This window comes from Oxyura jamaicensis, assembly GCF_011077185.1.
Source record: "Oxyura jamaicensis isolate SHBP4307 breed ruddy duck chromosome 4 unlocalized genomic scaffold, BPBGC_Ojam_1.0 oxy4_random_OJ68423, whole genome shotgun sequence".
Classification (NCBI taxonomy): domain Eukaryota; kingdom Metazoa; phylum Chordata; class Aves; order Anseriformes; family Anatidae; genus Oxyura; species Oxyura jamaicensis.
The window spans coordinates 1-9,599 of record NW_023303804.1 but is presented as its reverse complement, the minus strand read 5'-3'; the positions used below and the strand labels follow the sequence as shown (position 1 = coordinate 9,599).

At 42.7% G+C, this 9,599-nt stretch overlaps 1 long non-coding RNA gene across 1 annotated transcript; it reads left to right on the top strand.

Moving 5' to 3' along the window:
- The first annotated feature begins 2,569 nt into the window (after window positions 1-2,569).
- On the top strand, window positions 2,570-4,443 carry LOC118157180. The gene is made up of 3 exons (XR_004746566.1): window positions 2,570-2,637; window positions 3,427-3,495; window positions 4,398-4,443. It is a non-coding gene; the product is annotated as an uncharacterized LOC118157180 (long non-coding RNA).
- Window positions 4,444-9,599: the final 5,156 nt, after the last annotated feature.

Genomic DNA, 9,599 nt, shown 5'->3' with positions numbered 1-9,599 from the left:
CAAATCCCGCACACGTTCAGGGTCGGTTGGGAGTTTGTCATCCCCACTGTCCCGGTCCTCCAGCTCTCACTACTCTAAGCTCTCACAGTAGGTGAAGTTTAAATGCTGAGATTCATCTTGTTGACTTCCTGTGCAATGTGGTGGTTTCTAAGCTGTTATTTCATAACTGTGCCAAGGGGTTGAACTAAAATGCATGAGGAGTCATCACTTGCTGATGGCTTTTTATACAGCTGTCAAACTGTATTTCAAATGGGGGAATTTCTTAATCTCCTTTCACAACTTACCTGTTTAACTTTTCTCTTCCAGTTTTTGTGTTCCCTGTCCCCGTTTTAGCTGGCAAAGAAGCTTGTAGTAGATTCCTACCAGATAAAATTTTATTTTTATTGGAAGAATCTGCAGTGAGATGTTTAGTAAAGTGTTGTAAAACTTGGTTACTCTGATTCCCTGCATTCCTTTCAGTGCTTCACAGTTGTTTAGAGCTAACACTGAGTTCACTCAAGCAAGAGACTTGAGATCAGGCGATGCCAGAGCTTGAATGATGTCAAATCCAAGTGCAGTCCCAAGTAGGCTTTTGTTCACACTTTCTTGCAACTATGGGCCAGCTAAATTGCAAATGTCATTTATTTAAAATGAAAAAAAATAATCCTAATTTAGATTTCCTCTATGGCTCAAACGTCATGTCTGTGTGCTGGACTAATCAGGACAGTCTCTCGCTGCTGTTCCGTTACAGTGACATAAGCATTACCGAGAGGAAACTTTTTTCCTTACATTTCACACATCAATGGCTGTGCTAATCTTAACAGAAGGAGAGATGCATGTTTTTCTTAATTTAACCAAGTCCTACCTACGACAGTTTGGTTTATGTGTGATAAGAACACACTGTGGGATCATGTTCAACTCAGCATCCATTGCAACCTCCAAGTCTTTCTCAGAAGATCTGCTACTCTGCCAGTCAGTTCCTACTCTTTACTGACACACTAGTTATTCCATTTCACATTTGATTATATTTTAAAGTTGTGTCATGTAAGATCTGTACTCTAGTTATGCTAATTAAGCTGCCAGCTTCTTTCATTATCAATTCCATTTGCTATTGCAAAGCACCTTTTTCTTGCCTCTGTGCATCAACCTCTGAATGACACTTTAAGCCTTATCACTGAAAAGATTGAACTGTGTAGTAACTGCATGTTTCTTCTGCCTGAAGTCATAAATAGTTGGCCAAGAAATGAACCCTGGTAAAATCAGTATTAAAGCAACCTGGAGCTGCACCTTCTCATTCTAAAATAAATGATTGCAACTACATTCTTCACCATTTACTGATGTGATTTCCATCTGCAATGGCAAGCTTTTGTTGGTCTTGCTGGTATGCGCTGATACAAATGTTTATATAAACTGTAGAGTTTTTTTCTAATGCCATCAAAAATGTGCTTCTCTTTGACATGTTTGTCTCAGTTTATTCCTTTTTTATTATATAGCAGTACTGAACCATGTCCAGCTAGAACTTCATGTTAGAAAATGTTATTTAGTTATATTTTTTATTTTTCTAAATTAAGGTCACCGGGTGCTTGTTACGGTCCTCAATATAGCCACAGGAAAAATTTCTCTGGTTTGCTAGGGACTTTCTTTGCTTGAGCTGTTAATGATGGATATATTGTAGTCATTAAATTCAGGGATAAATTCAGGGATATTGTTAAAATGCTTATAAATAAATCTTTATTAATTTGGTTATACTACTGTTGTTTTTTGTTTGTTTGTTTGTTTAATTTACAATAGCTCATGGGTAAATCTTTTCCTTGATTTAAATTTATGTGACAAAATTAGATCACAGGAAACCTTGTACAGGAGAGCTTGTGAAGGAAAACATATGGCTTATTAATCTTGCACTGTCCCTCTTCAGCCACCAAGATAGCTGAAAACAAAACAAAACAATAATTTACTCCCCTCCTTAATGCTGCATGTGCTGCAACTCAGCTTTATTCCTGCTATTTGTCAGTTATGTATGCACAAATTAATGGGCAGGATGGGGGCAGGACACAGAGGGAATAAGGAGCTGTGGCTCTTTCCCACCTGTTCTCAGCCAGAGAATTTGTCGGGATGCGGAGAACTGTGAAGTACTTTGCTGTCAGAATGAGGAGGGAGAGTGCTATGGTGATGCATCATACTTTTGATCTGCTTTTTTGTGGGGATAATGCAGCTAACAACCTCCTTTGAAAACACGTTGCAACAGTACCATCTGGCCTCTGTTTGTCATTACTTTGTCATCCCATCACCCCCATCTGACCAACCATTCTCTACCTCATAAAACATGACTGAAATGAACTATCCTTAACCTCATAAAAAACAATATGTGACACCTCTGCTTCGTTTGTGTTTCATATGCCGTGTGATGGCTTGCTATAAGAATTTATGCTGATGAAAGTTGCCCATATTGAAAAGTATGTCTGTATAACTGTTGCATCACAGCAGGAGAGCTGTAAGCAATACAGGGAAAATACTATCCAAAAGAAACTTGTGTTATTGTAATTATGTACTGCTAAATAAATAATCTAACATTCCTCTCATGCTGTGCTTTTAAAGGGTGAACCAGGTTTCATTGGTCCACAAGGAGAACCTGGGTTGCCAGGGCTGCCAGGAACAAAGGTAAGGGTAGTTGGGCAATGCTCTGGTACAAAGCCCTTAGAGCCAGAGTCAAATTCAATTTTGTTAGCATGTATTAGAGGCTGAGACTGTGCGAATGGTGTGAAAATCTTTTATCCAAAAATGAATAAAGTACTTAGAATCCATTTTTGTAAATGGACACGAAATCTAAAGTTCAGTTTAAAATATGCTATCTAGAGTGCCTGGAAATGTGGGAAGTCATTGTTCATGGACCTGTGCTATGAAATGCACATCTTTGTAGTGATGCCCTGAACAATGCAAAGGCATGTTCTACAATCATTCATAATTTAAGTTCATCAGTTGCCTTTTTTTAATGTTAGCATCCAGAATTCATTTGTTCAAGAGGCAGAATATGCCTGTTTGAAGAAATTGTATTTTCATAACCCTTTTTAGGAAAAAGGCTTAAATGTGCATGCAGATATTAGAACTTTAATAGCACAAGCTGGACTTGAAAATACTGATACATTAAAAAGGAATATTTTTTCATACTTATTGCAGGGTTTTTAAGCCACTGTGTGGCAAAGTTAGAACAATGTGAGTCCTACAAAAAACCTGTGTTAGGTATGATAATTTGGGAATTTAGAAAAGCACTGTTCTTTTACATTTGAGATTACTGTGTTTACCCAGTGGAGAGTTCCCCAAGTCATTGAAAGTTGTAGATGAGCTCAAAAATGTTTTCTTTTGATGGTTTTGGTTTCTTTGACCATGCTGGCTTAGTTCTGTGTGAAAACTGCTCATTATCTTCTGATATATGTGTATCTGTTTTCACAGGGTGACAGAGGAGAGGCAGGCCCACCTGGGAAGGGTGAGAGGGGTGAACCTGGACTTCCTGGACTAAAGGTCAGTCTGATTTTATATTGGAAATGTTTTGTTAGGTTTACACCTACAAACTCATCTCTTTATACCAAAAAGCAGAATGAAAAATTGGTGAATGAGCTTTCAAATAAAAATAATATCAAATGCACTAGTCCAGAATACAATGGCAGTTTTGTATTCACAGCTGTGGAAGTGCAGCTTAAATGGACTTTTGTTTGGTCTACAAAATTATGACATGATGTATGTACCTTATTGTGGAGTTGGCCAAGTTATTATCAACAAAAGTCCTGCCCTTCACGTCCCTAACTTACAGCATCAAAGTTTGAACTCTTTGACCATTGTAGCTATTAATTGCAGAGAAAATCCATTTTGTATGTTGTTTTCTAATTCTGTAAGAAAGAGATCTCTCTAACTACTTTTTAGGGTTGTCTTACTATTTTCCACTGAGCCAATACCATCAGTTTTCCTGTCCTAATACATCTTGAACACACAAAGGCAGATTCTGTGCTTCTTGGCCAGCCAATTTGTATTCATCTGAACTGCTGGGAAAAGAAATTGTGATAATTAGTTATTTTAATATCCTTATTTCAGGATAATTAAGTACCATCTCTACTATTCCGCTATCACTTTTCAGAAGCTATGGAATGACATAGGTCATTCCTGCACACCAGTGTTAATGATATCTACTAATGCCAATATTACGTTTCATTTGGAAGGATGGAATCTGTGGCCTTTGCATGCTGGTGTTAAAGAATATATTATTCTGGGTGCTGTGAAATTTGGTGCTTTTAGAGGCTCGTGATCCTGATCATATGAAATGAGGTGGTTTTGCTGTTCCATTATAAGTCATTACTAATTTATTTTTCTCTGCACTCCCATTCCTCTATCACTTTTCTCCTGTCCATCTCCCATCTTCCCATGAACAGGGGAAAACAGGTGAACCTGGATCTAGAGGCCCAAAAGGGTCAAAGGTCAGTAGTAACAAAACTGTCTTACCTGAAGTAACACGATGATATTTATAATAGTTTATAATGTTTCACAGGAACTTCATTTATGTCTTTAAAATAAACTGTAGTGGTTTCTGAAATGTTCTACATAAATAAAACCTTATATAGATGTTATAATAAAAAGTTTTTCTTTCTTTTTTTAAAAAAATTGTTTTTCTTTTTATTATAACATCTATTTCACTCTGCTCTGCTTCTCCCAATGCCACTTGGTTTCTCTCTGTATAACTCATGTGGGTTAGTTCGCCCACATGCCATGAACCAACTCCTGACTATGTCTGTGGAGACTCAATTGGTTTTTGCAATAATTTTGTGGATCCAAACTTTGGTGGATTAGGAATGAATGATATTCCAAGGACTTCAGGCTGAAATAGGCTGGCCAGTAAGTGCTACAAAGGCAAGTTTTGTAGGTTACATTACTATTTTAACTATTCAACCAAAGGTGTTTTTATTACAGTTATTATTATTATTATTATTTCTATTTTATGTCTATCTAGTTATCCATCCATCCATTTATCTCTATATACAGTGGATTCACATGTACATAGAAAGAATAGGTGTCTCTATAATATTTCATATGCTATGCAAATTCTGTGCTCACTGGAGAATCTTATGTGTTATATTGTGAAGGCAAAGTAAAATGAAAACAGATTTGTTTAGGTGGTTCTTGAGTCTACTGTCAGAATAAAGATGATAAGACAATATTGTAAGCTGTTAGGATACTGGTTGCAGTACTTGAAAGCTCCTTGAATAACAGCCCATTCACACTGCTTAAGGATAGTAAGTGTCCTACCAAAAATAAATCTTGGTAAATTGAGGGAGCTGATGAGGGGATTAACACTTCAGATGTGAAAGCAGAAGAGTAAATCAGGCTCTCATTGACCTTCAGTTCCTGCGCATTTCCCAAATGCTCCCGAAATAGATCTCTCTTCTAATTTTCATTTTATCAAAAAGGTCTAACTGTCTTGAAAATTTGGACCAGAGAAGTCAACCTAGTAGTTGACAACTTCATTTTTGAGCAATACCGATGACATTTACTAGATATTGCCAAGGCAACAATGAAAGGAAAGGCAGATGGCACAAACTTGTTTATGTCCTGCCATCAGCCTCCTCTCCTTATTCTTTCATTACCCCATGAAAGTTTTGTTTTCTGATTTTGTTTATTATCCCCTGGTGAATTAATCATTCTTCCCTAACTTCGTACCAGTGATTTTAACAGGAGTAAGAATGCAGTATTTAGCCAAATTCATTTTGAGTAATATGCAAATTTAAGAACCTGCTTATAAAAGTGTCTGTGAAGTGAAATGAATCATAGTCAATGGATGTTGGGTTATGAATGCAAGCATATTTTAAATTCTCTACATCACTTGAAACATATTACTAACAGCCAGGAGGAAAAAACTGCATGAAAGATTGTAAAGATCTTACACCTGTCACAGTAAGGGAGTAAAGGGACTCTAATGCCAACAGTAACATGCTTGTAGGGGAGGCAAGGACTTGGACTGGGGAAGTTCAGAAACTTAGTGGAGTCATGATCACAGAAAGAAAACTTAGTGTACTTTGAAACACACCTTTAAAGAAGTTGCTGGGTACTTTCAGACAGTAATTTTATTTCTCTAGCTTTTTTTCTTAAAGCTTTTGATAATAGTGTGATAAAGATAGAGAAGTTATGTTAATTATGTAATTGGTATCTGTCTTTTATTGAGTCTTTGGTATTTCTTATCCCATACCACTACAGCACACAGTAACAACTCACATAGAACCAAATGCTTTGGGGAAAGCAGACTTTAGGCTGCTCAGGGAACTAGTCAGCAAGGTCCCCTGGGAAACCGCTTTTGAAGGCATTGGCATCCATCAGTGCTGGTCATTCTTTAAGCACTGCCTCTTAAAAGCACAAGATTAAGCAATTCCAAAATATAGGAAGTCAGGCAGGTGGGGCAGAAGGCCAGCCTGGCTGACCAGGGATCTTCTACTGGAGCTTAGGAGAAAAAAGAAAGTGTACGGCTGCTGGAAAGAGGGGTCAGGCGACGAAGAAGGAATACAGGGATGCTGTTCGTGTTTGTAGGCCAAAAATTCGTGTGGCCAAAGCCCAACTAGAGTTGAGGCTGGTCATGTCTGTGGGAGACAATAAAAAAGTTTTTTTTAGATATGTGAACAGAAAGAGGAGAACCAAAGAAACCATAGGTCCGATACTTGATGGGGAAGGTCTCCTCACAAACAATGACATAGGCAAAGCAGAGATGTATAATGCCTTCTTAGCCTCTGTCTTGATGGGCTTCAGGACCCTGGGTGCCTTGAGCTAGAGGACCATGACAGTGAGAATGACAAATTCCCAACCGACCCTGAACATGTGCGGGATTTGCTGCTCCACCTAGATCCATACAAATCCATGGGTCCGGATGGGATTCATCCCAGGGTGCTTAAAGAACTGGCTGACATCATCGCGGGACCTCTCTCAATTATCTTTCAATGATCTTGGGAATCTGGAGAGGTCCCAGTAGACTGGAAGCTGGCAAATGTTGTGCTAATTTTCAAGAAGGGTCAGAAAGAAGACCCTAGCAATTACAGGCCTGTCAGTCTCAAATCAGTGCCTGGTAAAATAATGGAGAGGATGATCCTTGAAGTTATTGAAGCGCACCTGGGGGACAATGCAGTCATTGGTCCCAGCCAACACGGGTTCATGAGTGGTAGGTCCTGGCTGAAAAATTTGATTTCCTTCTATGATAAGATCACCCATCTAGCTGATGAAGGGAAACCATCTGGTGTGATCTTTTTGGACTTCAGCAAAGCTTTTGACATGGTTTCCCATAGGATCCTACTGGACAAACTGTTCAGCATACAGCTAAACAAAAACATCATATGATGGGCGAGCAATTGGCTGACAGGTAGGGCTCAAAGGGTCCTGGTAAGTGGGGCCACATCTGGCTAGTGGATGGTCACTAGTGGGGTCCCTCAAGGCTCCATTTTAGGAGCCAGTCCTCATCAATGTTTTTATAAACTATTTCGATGTAGGACTAGAAGGTGTTTTGAGCAAATTTGCCGATGACACTAAACTTGGAGGAGTTGTGAACTTGGAAGAGGGTGGAAAGGCCTTGCAGAGAGATCTGGACAGATTGGAGAGCTGGGCGATCACCAGCCACATGAAGTTTAACAAAAGCAAGTGCCAGGTCCTGCACAAGGGATGGGGCAACCCTGGCTGCACGTACAGACTGGGCGATGAGACGCTGGAGAGCAGCCTAGAAGAGAGGGATCTGGGGGTCGTGGTTGACAGCAAGTTGAATATGAGCCAGCAGTGTGCCCTAGCAGCTAGGAGGGCCAACTGTATCCTGGGGTGCATCAGGCAAGGCATTGCTAGTCAGTCGAGGGAAGTGATTGTCCCACTCTACTCTGCGCTGGTGTGGCTTCACCTCGAGTACTGTGTACAGTTCTGGGCACCTCAGTACAAAAAAGACATTAAACTGTTGGAGAGTGTCCAGAGGAGGGTGACAAAGATGGTGAAGGGCCTAGAGGGGATGATGTATGAGGAGCGGCTGAGGTCACTGGGCTTGTTCAGCCTGGAGAAGAGGAGGCTGAGGGGGGACCTCATCGCAGTCTACAGCTTCCTCGCGAGGGGGAGTGGAGAGGCAGGTGATCTATTTTGCAAAGGCGATCAGCTCCGGGGCAGACGTGCTCTGCAGCGGAGCAGGGGACCGAGGTGGGCAGGGCTTTTTGTCCGGCATCGAGGCCACTCGGGGGAGCCGCCGGGACCCGGCAGTCCTCGCGAGGGAGGCTGACGAGGCGCAGGCGGAGCCAGCAGCGCCCCCTCCCAGGCTGTTTAAAAGTTGCCCCTAGGGAGCGCGAGCGACCAGGAGCGCGGCGAACAGGACGGGCAAACAGGGCGCGTCGAAGGGCGTGGCGAGGCAGTTCGCGCGGGCAGGGCGAGCGGGGGGCCCATCGTTGCTCTGTTGCAGCTGCCTCTCCCTTCGGTGCTTGCAACCTGCTTGCGTAGAACCTGACCATGGTATCAACCAGGCAGAAAACCGTGGCCTCCGCATCTTGTGCGGCATCTCCAGCCACCGTCACCAGTGTGGCTACTCAGACGGAGGGCTCGGGGAAACACGCAGCCGTCCAGGTCCTGGGCTGCAGAGTGTGCCCCAGCCTTCTGTCGGTCTCCGACAGCAGTGGAGGGTATGCCTGTGGGAGGTGTGCCCAGGTTGAAGAACTGCTCAGCCAGGTAGCGGAGCTCCGGGAGGAGGTGAACAGGCTCAGGATCATCAGGGAATCAGAGATGGAAATTGACTGGTGGAGGTGCACTCTACCCTCTCTGAGGCAGGCTCACGAGCCTGCCACAGCACAGGCGTCTCCTGTTATTCAGAAGACGGAGGTTCCCTCCTCCTGCCAGGCAGAGGGAGGAGACCTAGATCAAGGGGGGGAATGGAGGCAGGTGCCTATTCGGGGTGGTAGGCGAGCTCTCTCTCTGCCCACCTCACCTTCTCATCTACCCTTAAATAAACGATATGAAGGAATAGAACAAGACAATCTGAATGACGTAGATAAAAACCCGTCCCAGTTGGAGGGGGCGCCTAAGACAAGGCGACCTACACATCGCATTGCCACATCATCCTTCAAAAAAGAAAGAAGGGTTATTGTTATGGGGGGCTCCCTTCTGAAAGGGACAGAGGGACCGATATGCCGACCAGACCCAACCCGCAGAGAAGTCTGTTGCCTCCCTGGGGCTCGGGTGAGAGACTTTGCCACGAAAGTCAAGCGCCTGGTACGGCCCACTGACTACTACCCGCTACTGGTCTTTCAGGCTGGTAGCGATGAAGTAGCAACGAGAAGTCCGAAGGCGATCAAAAGAGACTTTAGGGATTTGGGGCGACTACTTAGAGGATCAGGGGTGCAGGTTGTGTTTGCCTCTGTCCTTCCGATAGGGGGGATCGAAGCTGAAAGGCGTGCTGTTCACATAAACTCGTGGCTTCGAAACTGGTGTGACCGGCAGAATTTTGGGTTCTTTGATCACGGGAAGGTCTATGCTACACCGGGCCTGATGGCACCGGATGGGATGCGCCTCTCTCGGAGAGGGGTAAGGATCTTTGGTCAGGAGTTGGCAGGGCTGATAGATAGGGCTTTAAACTAGAGTCG